The sequence below is a fragment of the Haliotis cracherodii genome, unplaced genomic scaffold (assembly GCF_022045235.1).
Source record: "Haliotis cracherodii isolate W230 unplaced genomic scaffold, xgHalCrac1.p SCAF_6, whole genome shotgun sequence".
Taxonomy (NCBI): Eukaryota; Metazoa; Mollusca; class Gastropoda; order Lepetellida; family Haliotidae; genus Haliotis; species Haliotis cracherodii.
This window is the reverse complement of record NW_027266319.1, coordinates 65,135,312-65,149,689: the sequence shown is the minus strand read 5'-3', so window position 1 is coordinate 65,149,689 and position 14,378 is coordinate 65,135,312. Positions and strand designations below refer to the sequence as shown.

Genomic DNA, 14,378 nt, shown 5'->3' with positions numbered 1-14,378 from the left:
CTTTAATTCAACAATATCGCCTTGGACGAGAATATTTTCCTCAACATTTTGCTCAAAACACAAGGTTTTGTTTCTACAAGTATCATGACACATTGTTTGCTCAAAACTTTGAACACATCTTTTGTTTTGCAAAAACAAGTGTCGGTGCACGTAGCACGACACTAGCTCAGCTGATCTAAAACTTGGTAGCCTAGGGACCACACACACATTTTGACTACACATCTCCTTCGAAAAATAGTCTACACAACATGATGACAAAGCAAACTGATAATGGATTACTATTTATTTACATGGCAATGTATACCTATATATGCACATTGTATAAACACATAATTCAACTCGTTTTAAATTAATTCAAATATTTCATAGAGTTATTGAAATATGTTACACATCCGGGGAAAAGTTTGGCCCATTGACAGGCCCATTGTAATTAAAGATTAAAACATTTTATTTATGAAACAACCGACACAGAATATATTGTTGATAATTACTTCAATTCATGTATGAAGCACATAAAGATAAAGTTGAACTATATTAATGCCTTTACATAATAATAAGGTTTTCCAATATATACATGTCAATGTCGTTTTAAGTTTCAACATGGAAATGAAATATTTACAAACATTATTTAAACAGCAATATGCATTTAAGAACATCTTGCAAAATGTCAAATTGAAGAATGACTGTATGCGGTAAACAAGGCTTCCAATGACACTTGCATCAATATCAGTCTATTTAGATTTTTTAATATGACCTGGAACAGTTTACAAAATGTATCACTTATCAACTATATGCAAAATATAGCATCTTGCAAAATGTCGAAAATCAAGTTTAACTTAAATGCATATCTTAGTAAAGTTTTTAATGACACACTTACATAAATATCAGTCTATTTAGAAAATGTTTTTTTAATATGACCTGGAACAATTAAAACAATGTATCCCAATCAACTATAAGAACAATAGAGAATCTTGCGAAATGTCGAAAAAGCAAGATTAACTTAAATGCATGTGTCAGTAAAAAGGTTTTTAATTACAACACCTTCATACGTCAATGAATATACACAATAAGTATGTGACTATTTATACAATTTATCAAATATTTACCATATGCAGAATACAGCATCAAATTTAAGATTAACTGTATGCATGTTACTAAACCATGTGTTCTGAAGCGTCCGGGAACAAGTGTCTGGGAACAAGTCTCATGTTCCTGGACACAGTGGTTGACTCATGGGCACACAACAGCTTCGTGGAAAGCGTTAAAGTTGGCATGCAGCACGTGCTTCTTGCTGGATGAGCGCAAAATGCGCGTGCTCTAGACAGTTTATTTCATGTGGTTTCTGGCATTCATATGGGCAAGGAGTAAATGGGTAACTCTCTCTAAGTTACCAAATAGTGAATTAGAATAGTACAGAAATAGAATAGAATAGAAATAGTTGAGAGAGTTACCCATTTACATTGTTACTATACGGCAACTTCACTTTAAGTTTCAAATACATTTCATTTGATCTTATCACATTTTCATTGTTCATTACATTACAAGGGGATTTCACGTTTAGTTGATTGCAAGGTAAGTTCATGTTTAGATTAGTCTTCCACTGCGAACCACCATGTTTTGAATTTCACACGTACACATATATATGTATTCATACAATACTTTTACCAATTTACCATTGGAGCAAAATATAGCTTTTTCATTCAAATTTGTGTTCGAATGTTTATTGGGAGTATACTAATAGGTATTATTTTGGAAGTGATGTCTCATGATCAAACAGTTACATTAAAACAGCTATGCCTCAATAGAAAATACATTGAAAATACAAGGAAATTCTTTGCGGGCAACAATCCATATCAAATCAAAGCTTCGGTGTGCGTTGGGTTTTACAGCTACTGTGTCCTCTTCCTTTGGACAGATACCTGAAACATTGAAAAATAAATTATCACAACAGGGATAAATCTAGATCCATGTGTATATCAGCAGCATCAGATGAAAATTTTATCGTGAGATGTTACGGAAAATCCTTCGAAAGCAATATGTCTAAAGTGTTGTTAAGGATCAGAAATTAGAACATAGGTTGTATTACTTCACTATCAGGAAACAACACACGCAGAACAATGATAAAATTGATTTGTTAAGTACAGGTTCAACGGATGAACGAGGGCTTTGTCTATTCATTACAAGCTTTTGATTGAGTTAAGATATATCATAATAAGTGCATAAAGCAAATAACATTGTATTCACGAACCTTGGACTTTTCTGGTTATTTTTCTTGGACTTTTCTGAAGTGCTGCCATCAAATTTTCAGGTAGTCGTCCATCTTCTGTTGGTGCAGTATTGTAGTTGTCAAAGTCTTTGAATTCGACTTCAGGGTATTTTGTTGTAGACAGTGACTAAGTAGCTTTCCCAGTCAACTATCTCAGAAGGCTGAAGGCGGGCTGAATCTTTCCGTTTGGGAAGATCCCTGAACATGTTCTGATGTCATTGACCGTGCTACACATCGGCCTTACAACAACGAGTTGTGGGTTCATGCCAGTCAAGTTTATCGGAATTTCCCTGTAGACTTCACTGGGTAGAGGCTAGTCTTTGTAGGCCAAAGTTAGCTGGCTGCCTTTCATGTAAATTTTGAATACATGGGGAATGGAATGTCCTTTCAATCCATCGCGCTCTGAAGTCCCAGACAGATCGAACCCCCGACAAGCACAAGCACAGCACTGTTGGGCCTGGAAGACACCACCGAAGGAGAGGAGTTGGACACCAACAGCTTTCAAGCTGTTGTAGAGGTAACTAGATCAAAGGAAAACATAGGTGCTCACAGACTAGGTTCGGCCCATAATCACATATCGACTCCACACTGACACTGTGCAACTAAAGTCCTCAAAGTGACCAGTGGACATCCACCCCCACAATACAATAACACTAGATCCGATTAATTAACCGCGACCAAGTACATAACCACAAATATATATTTCAGATATTTCGGAGGCTCCACCAAGCCAACTCCCAATGTGACTCCACAGTAGGACTCGACTCCAAAAATAAAGAATGGCGAGGAAAATGCATGGAAGCTTTGCGTTTGGAGAAGGTGGTGTGTAGATATAGCAGAATGTAAAATGCACTATATTCATCTATGAATAGTCCGTCACTTGCGCCAATGAATTGGCTCCTTATTCAAGATATTAATTGGAGCATACATATCTAACAGTTCCATAATCGGATGAAAAAAGTATTGTCTTTTGCTCTATTTTAGATGCGTTTCTGTTGTCCAGGAGGTGTTTTGATGCTGCATTAAACATCATGAAACAATACAGCCTCAACAAACTGCCAAATCAGACATCCAGGATAGTCAACAGGTACATGCAACGAGGAAGCACTGTTCCAGGCGCTACTAGATTTTCGAGACGGCAGGACCGGAAAAGAGAAATTTAATCAGACTCTACAAATAATGAAAACGGGGACATGATGCAGTTGTATTAGCTGAGGAAAGAATTCATTCTGCCACTTGCACACCATCTTTGATCATGACAATGCAATTCTGCTCCGTTGGGCTGTCCACCCCAGGTACAGACCTAACAACTTCATTAATGGACGGTGTATATTTTGCGATCAAGATTAACATAATAATGTCTGTGAATGCTGTTTCATTTACATTTGTCACGTAACACGTTGGGCACTTTATTACAGAAAACATGAGCAGACAAGGAATAAAGACAACGAAAAGCTGAGACGAGAATTGAAAAGACAGCAAGCTATTGTCGAGACAACAGAAGATTGCAAGCCTAGAAGCCGAGATCAAGATTCTGAAGGTAGGTAGCGAAATTTATTTATACAAATGTTTATGTTTGTAGATTTACGAGTTTCCATCAGAAGATTCAGTTCATGTGGTAAGTATAACAATTTGCATAGCCCTGCAGGGTAGCTGGTTACCCCTGTTCTTTCAACTTATGACTTGTAGACATTATTAAGTGTATGATTAACACATGTGGAGAAATTTCATATTTTAAAATATATATATTGTCATCTCATTCGATAAATAACGAAAACCTACACATAAAAGTGTATCTGACTGACGATGACCTAGATGAAGGAGCGTCCGGGGAAGACATAATGATGGGAGCAAGCGGAGATGAGGTCCAGAGTATGTACAGAGTATGCCTCTATGGCATAGATAAATTACATGCGTAAACATTTTCCTAATAATACCGTCTGGTATCTAAAGTATTCAAATATTTTACTTTATTTATTTTACAGGGAGTGGTGACGCAACAGCATCAGCAGGTAATTTGACGTCTCTACTTACTACAGTTATCCTGGTTCCATTCCGACACGATAGAGCAAACCATCACCACACCACAAATCACTGATCCAATAGTTCGTATTTTTCCCCAACTCAAATAAAACAGATGATATTTAATATATTTATGTTTAATAAAGACTTTTTCTCTTTAAGGTTCAGCGGTTTATTGAGAACCAATGAGAAAGGGAAGAAGCTGATGCAGTGAGTGTTTGCTTTCTGCCTTGTAAAGAATGACTTTCACACTTATACAAATTATTTATACACACTATTTTCTACATTCTTAAATGCCCCAAGCAATATGATGAGGAATGCTGCAGGAATACCTTCTCTACATACATTATTATAACATTTGGTCTCGTTTCAGACAGTGGGGAAGATGATGGAGGGCAAAGACCAGGAAACAGAAATGTGGTAAGAATCTCATGTCACAGAGTTCTATCTTGGCTTGTATATAACAAAGATTGAAACTTAATCGAAGCTGAACCTGTACACCTTGCAGGACGTATACATTATATACATTCGCGTCAATTGTCAGTTTGTTCATGGTTACATACAGGAAGATACCACATCACTTAGTCAATGTATTTACTTGCCATCAAGAATAAGTCAATGTATTTACTTGCCATCAAGAATTCGTACTGTTTGGCAATAGAAATATTGGGCAAAAAAGTGATGTGGCTCTTTGTTGTGATATAACCTGAATGTATTTCCCATGTTGTATTCTTACACAGGTTCAAAGTAAAGATCATAGACAGGAAAAAATCCCTTGTTAAAAGTCCACTGGATGAAATACTCAAAAGACTGATTCTTGGTTAGAACAGAAACTACTCAGACCCCTCAAGCCAACGGTTCGTATGATCACATGGAAATAAAATCAAAACGATATCAAAGTCTGGCCACTCTTGGACATTTTATAATTCTGGAACTTTTACATGCAGTCACCACGCAATAAATACAGTATTATACCTTTTGAACATTTCCCTTCATCTGATGCCATTTTAAAAATGTCTTTTCCCAATTTGTAGCCTGTGCCACTGAATGATACACAGCGACCGAGTATTTATATGCAGTGATGTAATAATAGTTGAACCCACTCGAAGTAGCACACATGCAATATTAAATAAATCTACATTCCTGTTTTCAGAAGGAGACCTGGTCACAGCCCGGTATAACATATCCTACAAGACTGTATCCAGCCACAGTTGAAGCCGTTGATGGGTGTACGTCATTGGCATTATTGAACATTAATAACATCGTTCATGTATGCCATATCGTTCATGTACCAATTCACTTACATTACTTACCTTATTGTTACAGACAAGGTGTTCGTGCGCTATGAAGATAACTTGGAAAAGAGAATATACCAAAGATATGTCAAAGCAAGATACAACAGCCGGACCTAGCTCCATACATGTATATACATTGTAAACTAAATTAATATAAGTATTGAATCTATTTGACGATATTCGTGTGTATCAGAGTGGGATTTTGATTGAGTGTTTATACAATGTGCATATATATACATTGCCATGTAAATAAACAGTACTCCATTATCAATTTGCTTTTGTCATGTTGCGTGGACTATTTTTCGAAGGAGATGTGTGTGGTCCCTTGGCTACAAAGTTTTAGATCAGCTATAAAATCGTTAAAATGAGTTAAATTGTGTCACGATACTTGTTGGATTACAAGTTAAGTAACTGCGAAACAAAAACATGAGTTTTGAGTAGAGGAAAATATTCTCGCAGGCCCATGGGCGAGATGGTGTAAATATTCAGTTTTTGAATTCATTTTTTCTTCCTTAGTATGTTCCCATGAAAACAGCATGTTTACTTTTGTAAATACCTTTGACCGAGACTGGGCAAAGACTGGGGTTTCCAGAATTAATATGGGACGTGTTCTGTGTAATACCTGAAGTCCCGATGTGTCTTACATAGCATCTGGAATATATATGACATGGGAAATATACGTGAATCATTACGCAACGAGTTGACAATTTCTTTAGTTATGCCCGTTTCGGCTTAGACTGAACCCAGTCGCAAAAACTGGGCACCAGTCGCTATTCGGCTTGTCCCGGAATAGCCCGAGTTGGTCACGAGTACCGCCCCGGTCTGTAACAGCGTGTAACATGTAACAATTATATGGGCTGTGTATCAAGTCCATCTTTAAATGTACCCCGTCTGTGAGATCTTTGTTGCATGAACAGGTCTTCCATAGGTCGGCTGAGAACACATTTTTGCCTTCTTTTCACGAATGCTGGTTTTTGCATTTCTCACCTGGAGAGAAATTATCAAAACAGTCGACCTTATCTTCAATGAAACCACGTGCTGCCAAATTGTCTATGGGCGATCTTTTTGTTCCAAAGGGCAATAACTCTCCTTTTGAAATGATATTAGTGACGGTCCAAACTGTCGCTTCCGGTCTGGTTCCCGGATCAATGCGCTCTGCGACAACGACTGACATGTAGAGACGGAGCCAAGCTAAAGAGTTATCCTGTTGCACCTGCGTTCAAAAACGGTCGTTTACAACTGAATATTTTTAACTAGCACATATTTTGTAGTGATTATTAGTTTATAATATCAACATTTGTTGAGTCTTCAACTACGAAACGAATTGTCACTTTGGAATATAGCGGGGAAAAACGTCATGAAAAATGGTATATTGCCATGGTATTTTCTACGTCAGAAAACAGCGAGGCATTAGTCAGTCGATGAAATAATGCAAACTCATTTATCTATTAGCCTTGGTATTATTTCCCACAACAATTCAAGCATTCAAATCTCAACCATGGACTTCAATGTAATAAAATTAGTGATACGCCAACATTTGCAACACACAGACATCTTTGACAGGCCTTTACCAATGATCTATATAGTAAGTATACATCCGTGCCTTTACAAATATTTTAAGAAGAAATAACGTTCACAATAATAAAACAACTGATTTTAAATGTATCTTTTTATATCAAAATTAAAGTTGCATCTGAATATTTAAATTTACATAATTCTTTTAGAAATAGGCCAAATGAACATGTACCATGCATCTATTAAGCACTCAGTTACTCATTTGCAATATACATACCAGTCATCATTCTTTGAAATAAGAGATTTACCCATATTATTCTGCCCCTTATAACATGTGTCCCACCATTAAGTGCTCTGGGTCATCACAGGTGTTAATTCATTGATCTATTATTGCTTACAGAATTCTGATACTCATGCTCTTAAAATAGTAGTTAACAAGTATTTGTCATAGAGTGACGAAATATCCCCCGCCTGTACACCATAGTACCAAATATGAAGACAATCCAGAGATTAGTTCTTGAGATATCGCGGCAACACTGTTTTCCAACTCCAAAAGCAGATATGCCTGCTGTGACCTTGAAAATGGGGTCAAGGTCACCAAAACCGACTGGTGTCTGCGGAGTCTGTATATACACCATAGTTCCAAATATGAAGACAATCCAGTGTTTAGTTCTTGAGATATCGCGGCAACAAACAGGTGGGACGTACGGACGGACGGACGGACGGACGGACGTACGGTCGTGAATACTATATCCCCCGCTTCGCGCTTTCGCGCGGCGGGGATAATTACAGAGATGTGTCCCAACAAACAACAAATCATACTGACTACCCCAAAAAATGTGTATGATGCATAAATAGATCTAAATCATAGTTTTATCTTCTTGTTTTAGTAACATTATATTTATTTTAATGTTGACAATTTCCCATACAAACCCACACACTATCCTGCTGTATCTAAGTATCCTGATTTTCATTCAACAGTATTTCAAGACACCTGTAGTATAAAGTATATTTATATGAAAATATGAATATGAAAGTTTATCTTCAAGTCTTCTGACGGTTAAATAAATGCAAATTGAACCCCACAGTCATTCCATGTAGATAAATGGATTTATTTATGTTATTTGTTCTTGCATATAAAAGATTATATTTACATATGTTACAGTCAGTGTCTATAATCAGGCCCAATATGTATTTTGACTGAAAATTTTCAGTCAATATGCATATTGACTGATTCACTCAGGTAAGGCGTATGTTTTCTTAAATTTTCATTCATTTATTATTGCCTGAAAAATAGGACCTGATTTTAGACAGACTGGCTGAAATGAATAAGACTGCATAATTTAATCCTCCTCAATTTAATTAGGATCTATTTTGATCTTATCAAGATCAAAGTAACTTATGTAAGAAATTAAAAATGTTTTCACAATGAATTGATTGATTCTCCAAACCTGAAAGAATACCAGAGTCCCTTTTTAATGTTACTTATCTTTATTAGCATAATATTCAGTTCAGAAACAGATGACAGCTAAAAAGTCATGCATGTGTAATCAAATACTAGTACACATGCACAAGTGTGCCATGATATTGAATAAAATAATAAGAGTCATTGTGCAATGCAGATATCTTTTGGTGTGAAGAGAAAAAAGAAAAAAACATTTATAATTTATTTTTGTTGGAATTTGAAACATCAGTTTAGAACAAGGAAACATAAAAAGCTTTAGAACAAGAAAAATAAAAAGCAAGGCCTACTGAAGTTAAGAATCAGCTTTATCTGTGTCACAATCATATGATTATTGTCAATGCAAACTGGATGTAGACACTGCTTTGTTAATACAATCAACATTATAGAGATTGGCAATTAGTATGAATATATTGTTTTATTTTTTAAAAATTGTAGTTTGTACAAATACTCTTGAATATGTATTTTAACTAACTTATAGGGTCCTCTGTGTCTGAATTTTTTTTCTACTTTGTAAAATTAAAAAAAGGCCAAAATAATATATATATTTCATTGATCATATTGAAATATAATCATGGTAGTATTTGGCAACAAACAGCTACCATTCATATACATAAAATCCTTGTATATAACATGCACCAATTAACCCTTAAATATCAAAACAGATTTCAGTGATTTCCATGACCATTCCCCCGTTACAAGGTACCAATTCCAGGCACTCCTAAAAAAGGCCTTAGCACACAGCAACATAAACACGGCCTGCTATTCTTCGCACTCCTTCCGCATTGGGGCAGCCACATCAGCAGCCATGAACGGGGTGCCTGAACACCTCATACAACAATACGGCAGGTGGAAATCAGATTGCTACAATGCTTACATACGCTTGCCAACAAATTCAATGTTGCACAATTAAATCAAATAGTCTTTCATGGTACTTACTACACTTCTTATTGTTTACAGTTTGGATGGTGGGATCCAGCTACATGGCCAGGGCACGGCAGTACTTGCTCCTGAAGGGCACCAGCCCGAACCAACCGAGGATGCTATGGCTGGCACGAGGGGGGGATGAGGTGGAAGGAGCTGGACACCATTCTGGATGCACAGGTCAAGGCGACACGGCGCAGCCCCAGAGCCCTCATCATTCACCTGGGCTCCAACGACCTGTGCTCGGTCAAAGGCAGCCAACTCTACCTTGACATGGTGGCATCAATCCTTCGGATACAACTCCAGCTTCCTGACACCAAGATCATCGTATCCTCAATGCTGCCCAGGCGCTACTGGCACGATGCCAGGGATCCACGAAAGATCGAGGGGATGCGGAAGAATATCAACTGCCGACTGACCAACCGAGTCAAAGAGCTCGGCGGTACAACAGTGCCACATCCCCAGATCCTGGCATCTGACAAGACATGGTACGCCTGGGAGGGCGTCCACCTCAGTGACAAAGGACTGCGTGTTTACGGACAATTTATTGCATGCCCTGGCGCTCGTTTTGCGCCAGTAAGGATATTATCTCCACAGGTTAGTGTTTCCTTTCAGTACATAAGCAAGCCGGGCAACAATGCTATCTCCGCGTATCGCGTGGCCGTGGGTGTGGGGTAGCACTCTGGTGCTTTGTGGCGGGGTTCTTGTGGGCTACACTGCTAGTAACAAATTAACTTGCTTCCAAATTAATACTCGTGCTTAAGGCTACCTGCTTTTCAGCGGGAACCTTTCCGGGGTTACCTGCTTCTCAGTGGGAACCTTGTCTTTCCCGACTTTTCAGCCGGGGAATCGTAGAATAACATACGTTGGGGCAAACAGTTGCCACGTATATGGGCCCGGCGGCGGAAGTCGTCTTGTCAAGCGGTAGCTGACAGTTGGGTCCGCGGCGGGAGCCGCACAATGGTTTTGCAAATGGGGCCGGGCAGTGGGATCTGCTTTGGCCGGCTACCTGTGGCCGGCTACCTGGGGCCGGGCAGCGGCAGTCTGACTTAGGCCAGCAGCGTGGAGTTGCCAAGCAATGGTAGCGTATAAATATGCTACCGTGGGGGCCGGACAGCGGTAGCAGTCTCAGGCCAGCAGCGCTAGCTGCAATCGCCGTCGGCCACGCGCGTGGCCATGGCAACGGTAGCATTTTTGGTATATACAATTAGCAGCTAAGTAGCCCACTAGTACCTGCACACCCTCGGCCATTTAACCCAATCTCATCTTCTGTTTTATTACAGGCACGGGCACCAACGGATCAATATTCACAACATTGAGGCTACGGGCAACGTCGCATGAGACCTTCACATTTCGCGTACCGTATCGCCTCACCGTTGTACATACTGAAATGCATGCATATGATGTAGCCTGCTCGGCGATGCTACAACATAGATATAGGAACGTATACAAAATCTACTTAATTTTCATATTCATACATCAAGGCCAACACTTTCAGTACCGATTGCAAAACGTCAACAAAGCGACCTGGGATGAACGATCAGCTGATCTCACTGCATCGCTTCGAACGCATATCTAGTGGATAACTATACCATACAATCAGTCGTGGTCATCCTTGATGTATAATTAAATCAAGGAACATTTATTTCCGGACATGGCAATAGATAAATCATTGTTTAGGCGAAAAGATATGCTGTCCACACACAAGCGTAACTGTTGCCGATAGAGGTGAAGGTTATACTAGTTAACTGTCTATAGGCGTCATAGTAACATGTAGTGCTCGTATTGCGCATACCACATGCGCCGTCAGTTTAAGGTTGGACCGTCCGGGTCAGCGCACCTAGCGGGTTAGTGAAGGGAAGATAAATTGAAAAAGATCTCCCATTTGTGAGTGATTGTATGGTCAGGTTCCCAGACTAAGATATCGGTTAATTCTAGCTGGTTGGACCCGTTTTGACCCTTACTTCCGAAATAGAGAATGTAGTTTGATCCCAGTGAACAATACAAAATGTACTTTACAGGAGGTAATTTGTCGGCACTTTCAACATTCAAAAATAAAACTAAGTCCAAATTGACATAGCAGAAAAAGACTATAGGCATTATGCACCTGTCGTCAAGGTGTCATAGGTCACGTTGATCTACTTACACCTGGTTATGCCCAGTTTCACAATAATCTGTTTTATTCACATTTTTACACACTTTTACGTGTAAAAAAGGCATAAAATCATTTGATACGCTGTATTTGTGCCACGGCCCAATTAGTACTAATTCAGTTGTTTGAATATTTACAAATTTTGTATATTAACTGCATTTTTTTAAGATCTGAGGTCGAAAAAAGTTCCGTGAGTACTTTAGTCACTGTCCCACCACGTCGACTGCGAGGGTGGCGCGATACGATCGTCGTCCATCTTAAATTTGCACAAAATTCTAAAATAACATGCAGCGAGATAGATGATAACTTCCATAGGGTTTTTGATATCAAATCTTATATAAGGATAAGAATTTATGGATGAACAACTTCTTTATTACAATTAAGAGGGACGTTTCGGTGTAGGTTCTAACACCGTTATCAAGCAAGTGATTTACAGAGTGTGGTTGGCAAGTATATATACGAGAAGGAGGCAATGTTTGTACAGGCAAACATTGCCTCCTACTTGTATATATACTTGCCAACCACACGGTGTTAGAACCTACATCGAAACGTCGCTCTTAACTGTAATAAAGAAGTTGTTCATCCATAAATTCTTATCCTTACTTAGTACTCCAACTTCTAAATGCCTATCAAAGAAGTCAAATCTTATGGTTCTATCCAACTGGCTGGGACAGGTCACGGGACTATACTTGGTCCAGTGTGAATTGGTTATTGTGGAAAACATGCCTGGTAGTGAAAATAAATCCATCTCTTTGTAGGCGACCCGTATCCCCAGACAATGACAAATATGTAAATCTTTACTACGCCGTACACTTTCTGTGCATTGTACATTGAACTACCAGTCACGACATCGCCGACTACACCCGCGGCACCTTCACTCAATATGTTTTCCTAATGATTTGAGCAAGGGCATCAGTATTTTACCTATTGAGCCTAGAACATTCCCAGACCAGCACCCCCAGCCGTAATGCCGACACAATCTCCCGTTACAATGAAAAGAAGCCGTGTTTAAACACCGATTGTCATACACCTAATGCTGCACGCAAATGCCGGCCTTGCACATCTTGTAATAAAATGCGATGTGTTAGCACTTACCGTTGCTTCTTTTCCTCATCCCTGATGGAGCAGTGTTGTAGAAGTTGAAAATCTGGCTCCATCTTCAATAAGGCGATGTTACATTCATTTAGCTTACAGGTCTCGGAAAAGCGCCCAGTTAATGTACAGCTCTGTGAGATAACTCAGAATTCTGGTGTGATTGGAAACATGTGGGCGTTGTTCAGGAAGGCGATTGCCGCAGATTACTTACTTGTTCACTGTTCGGTTGAATCTGGTCGGCATTTGCACATAAGCTGGAATCGATTCACATATTATTTAGATGTGCATGTATGCATTTTAAGTAGATTAACGCAGGGTGGTTGCATTGTTTTCTTTGTTATTCTGACATATTGGCGTAATGGTACATAATAGCGCTGATAGATGTAGCGAGTGAGTTGGGTTTAACACCGCTTTTAAGGTATTCCAATTATATAACGGCGTGTCAGCTTCATGTGGGAGGAAAGCCCGAAGTGATGCAGGTCTCAGACGTTTACCACTTCAGTGAAACCCAAGAGCACGGGTACGCTGCTGACAAACCTAGAAACAATCGGGGCGAACCGGGATTCAAACCCACAATCATAGGTTTCTGGCGTGCCGAAGGGACGCAACTCTGCACAGCGTATGGCGGCAGCATAGACGATTGGGCCACCCGCTGAATAGATGTATGTGTACCAGGCTGATTAGTTGATGCCGCTGATGCGGTACCATTATTTTCACTAGTTAAACCGTTTGACTCACCAGGTGAGGTAGTGAAATGTGGCAGCTAATTAAATTACTCCGTTAGAGGAAGGTATAGGAGTAACGGCCTATTGAGCACAATGGGGGTGGGGGGTCTGTAAATAATTGAATCTGGACAAGACAAGCCAGTGATTGACGTCATGAGCATCGATCCACGCTATCCCGTTAGTCGCCTCTTACGACCAGCATAGTCGCCTTTCAAGGCAAGAATTAATTCGCTGTGCAGAGTGGCGTCCCTTTGGCACGCCAGAAACCTATGATTGTGGGTTCGAATCCCGGTTCGCCCCTATTATGTTGCTAGGATTGTCAGCACCATACCCGTGCTAAGTAATAAACGTCTGAGACCCGCATCACTTCGGTCTTTCCTCCCACATTAAGCTGACACGCCGTGATATAACTGGAAAACTGTTAAAAGCGGCGTTAAAGCCAACTCACTCACTCTAAAACGTATATGAATGGCCTCACAGTTGATATATTTGCGTAATCGGGACGCTCTCGTTACATTCAACTAGAAGTGTACCATGCAGCTATCCTGCTACTCATTCAGCGCCTCTTACAAGCAGTCGCCTTTTACAGTAAGCGGAGCGGTCGGGTAGCCTAGTGGTTAAAGCGTTCGCTCGTCACGCCGAAGACCCGGGTTCGATTCCCGAACATGGGTACATTGTTTGAAGCCAGTTTCTGGTATCTACCGCCGTGATATTGCTGGAATATTGCTAAAAGCTGCGTAAAACCATACTCACTTTTACAGCAAGCATGGGTTGCTGAAGACGTATTCTAGCCCGGATCTTCTCGGTTCACAAGTTCAAGAGTGCGCGAGTTAAGATTTATCGACTCATCGGCAGTATTTCAGCCATATCTTGACGATCACAAGTTCAAGACATGTAGGCAGCTATATAATTTTCAGAAAAC

The 14,378-nt window shown here is 39.6% G+C and overlaps 1 pseudogene; it reads right to left on the bottom strand.

Annotated features, from left to right (window-relative positions):
• Positions 1 to 2,296: 2,296 nt before the first annotated feature.
• LOC139445675 (uncharacterized) lies at positions 2,297 to 12,750 on the bottom strand (annotated as a pseudogene).
• Between the last annotated feature and the right edge of the window lie 1,628 nt (positions 12,751 to 14,378).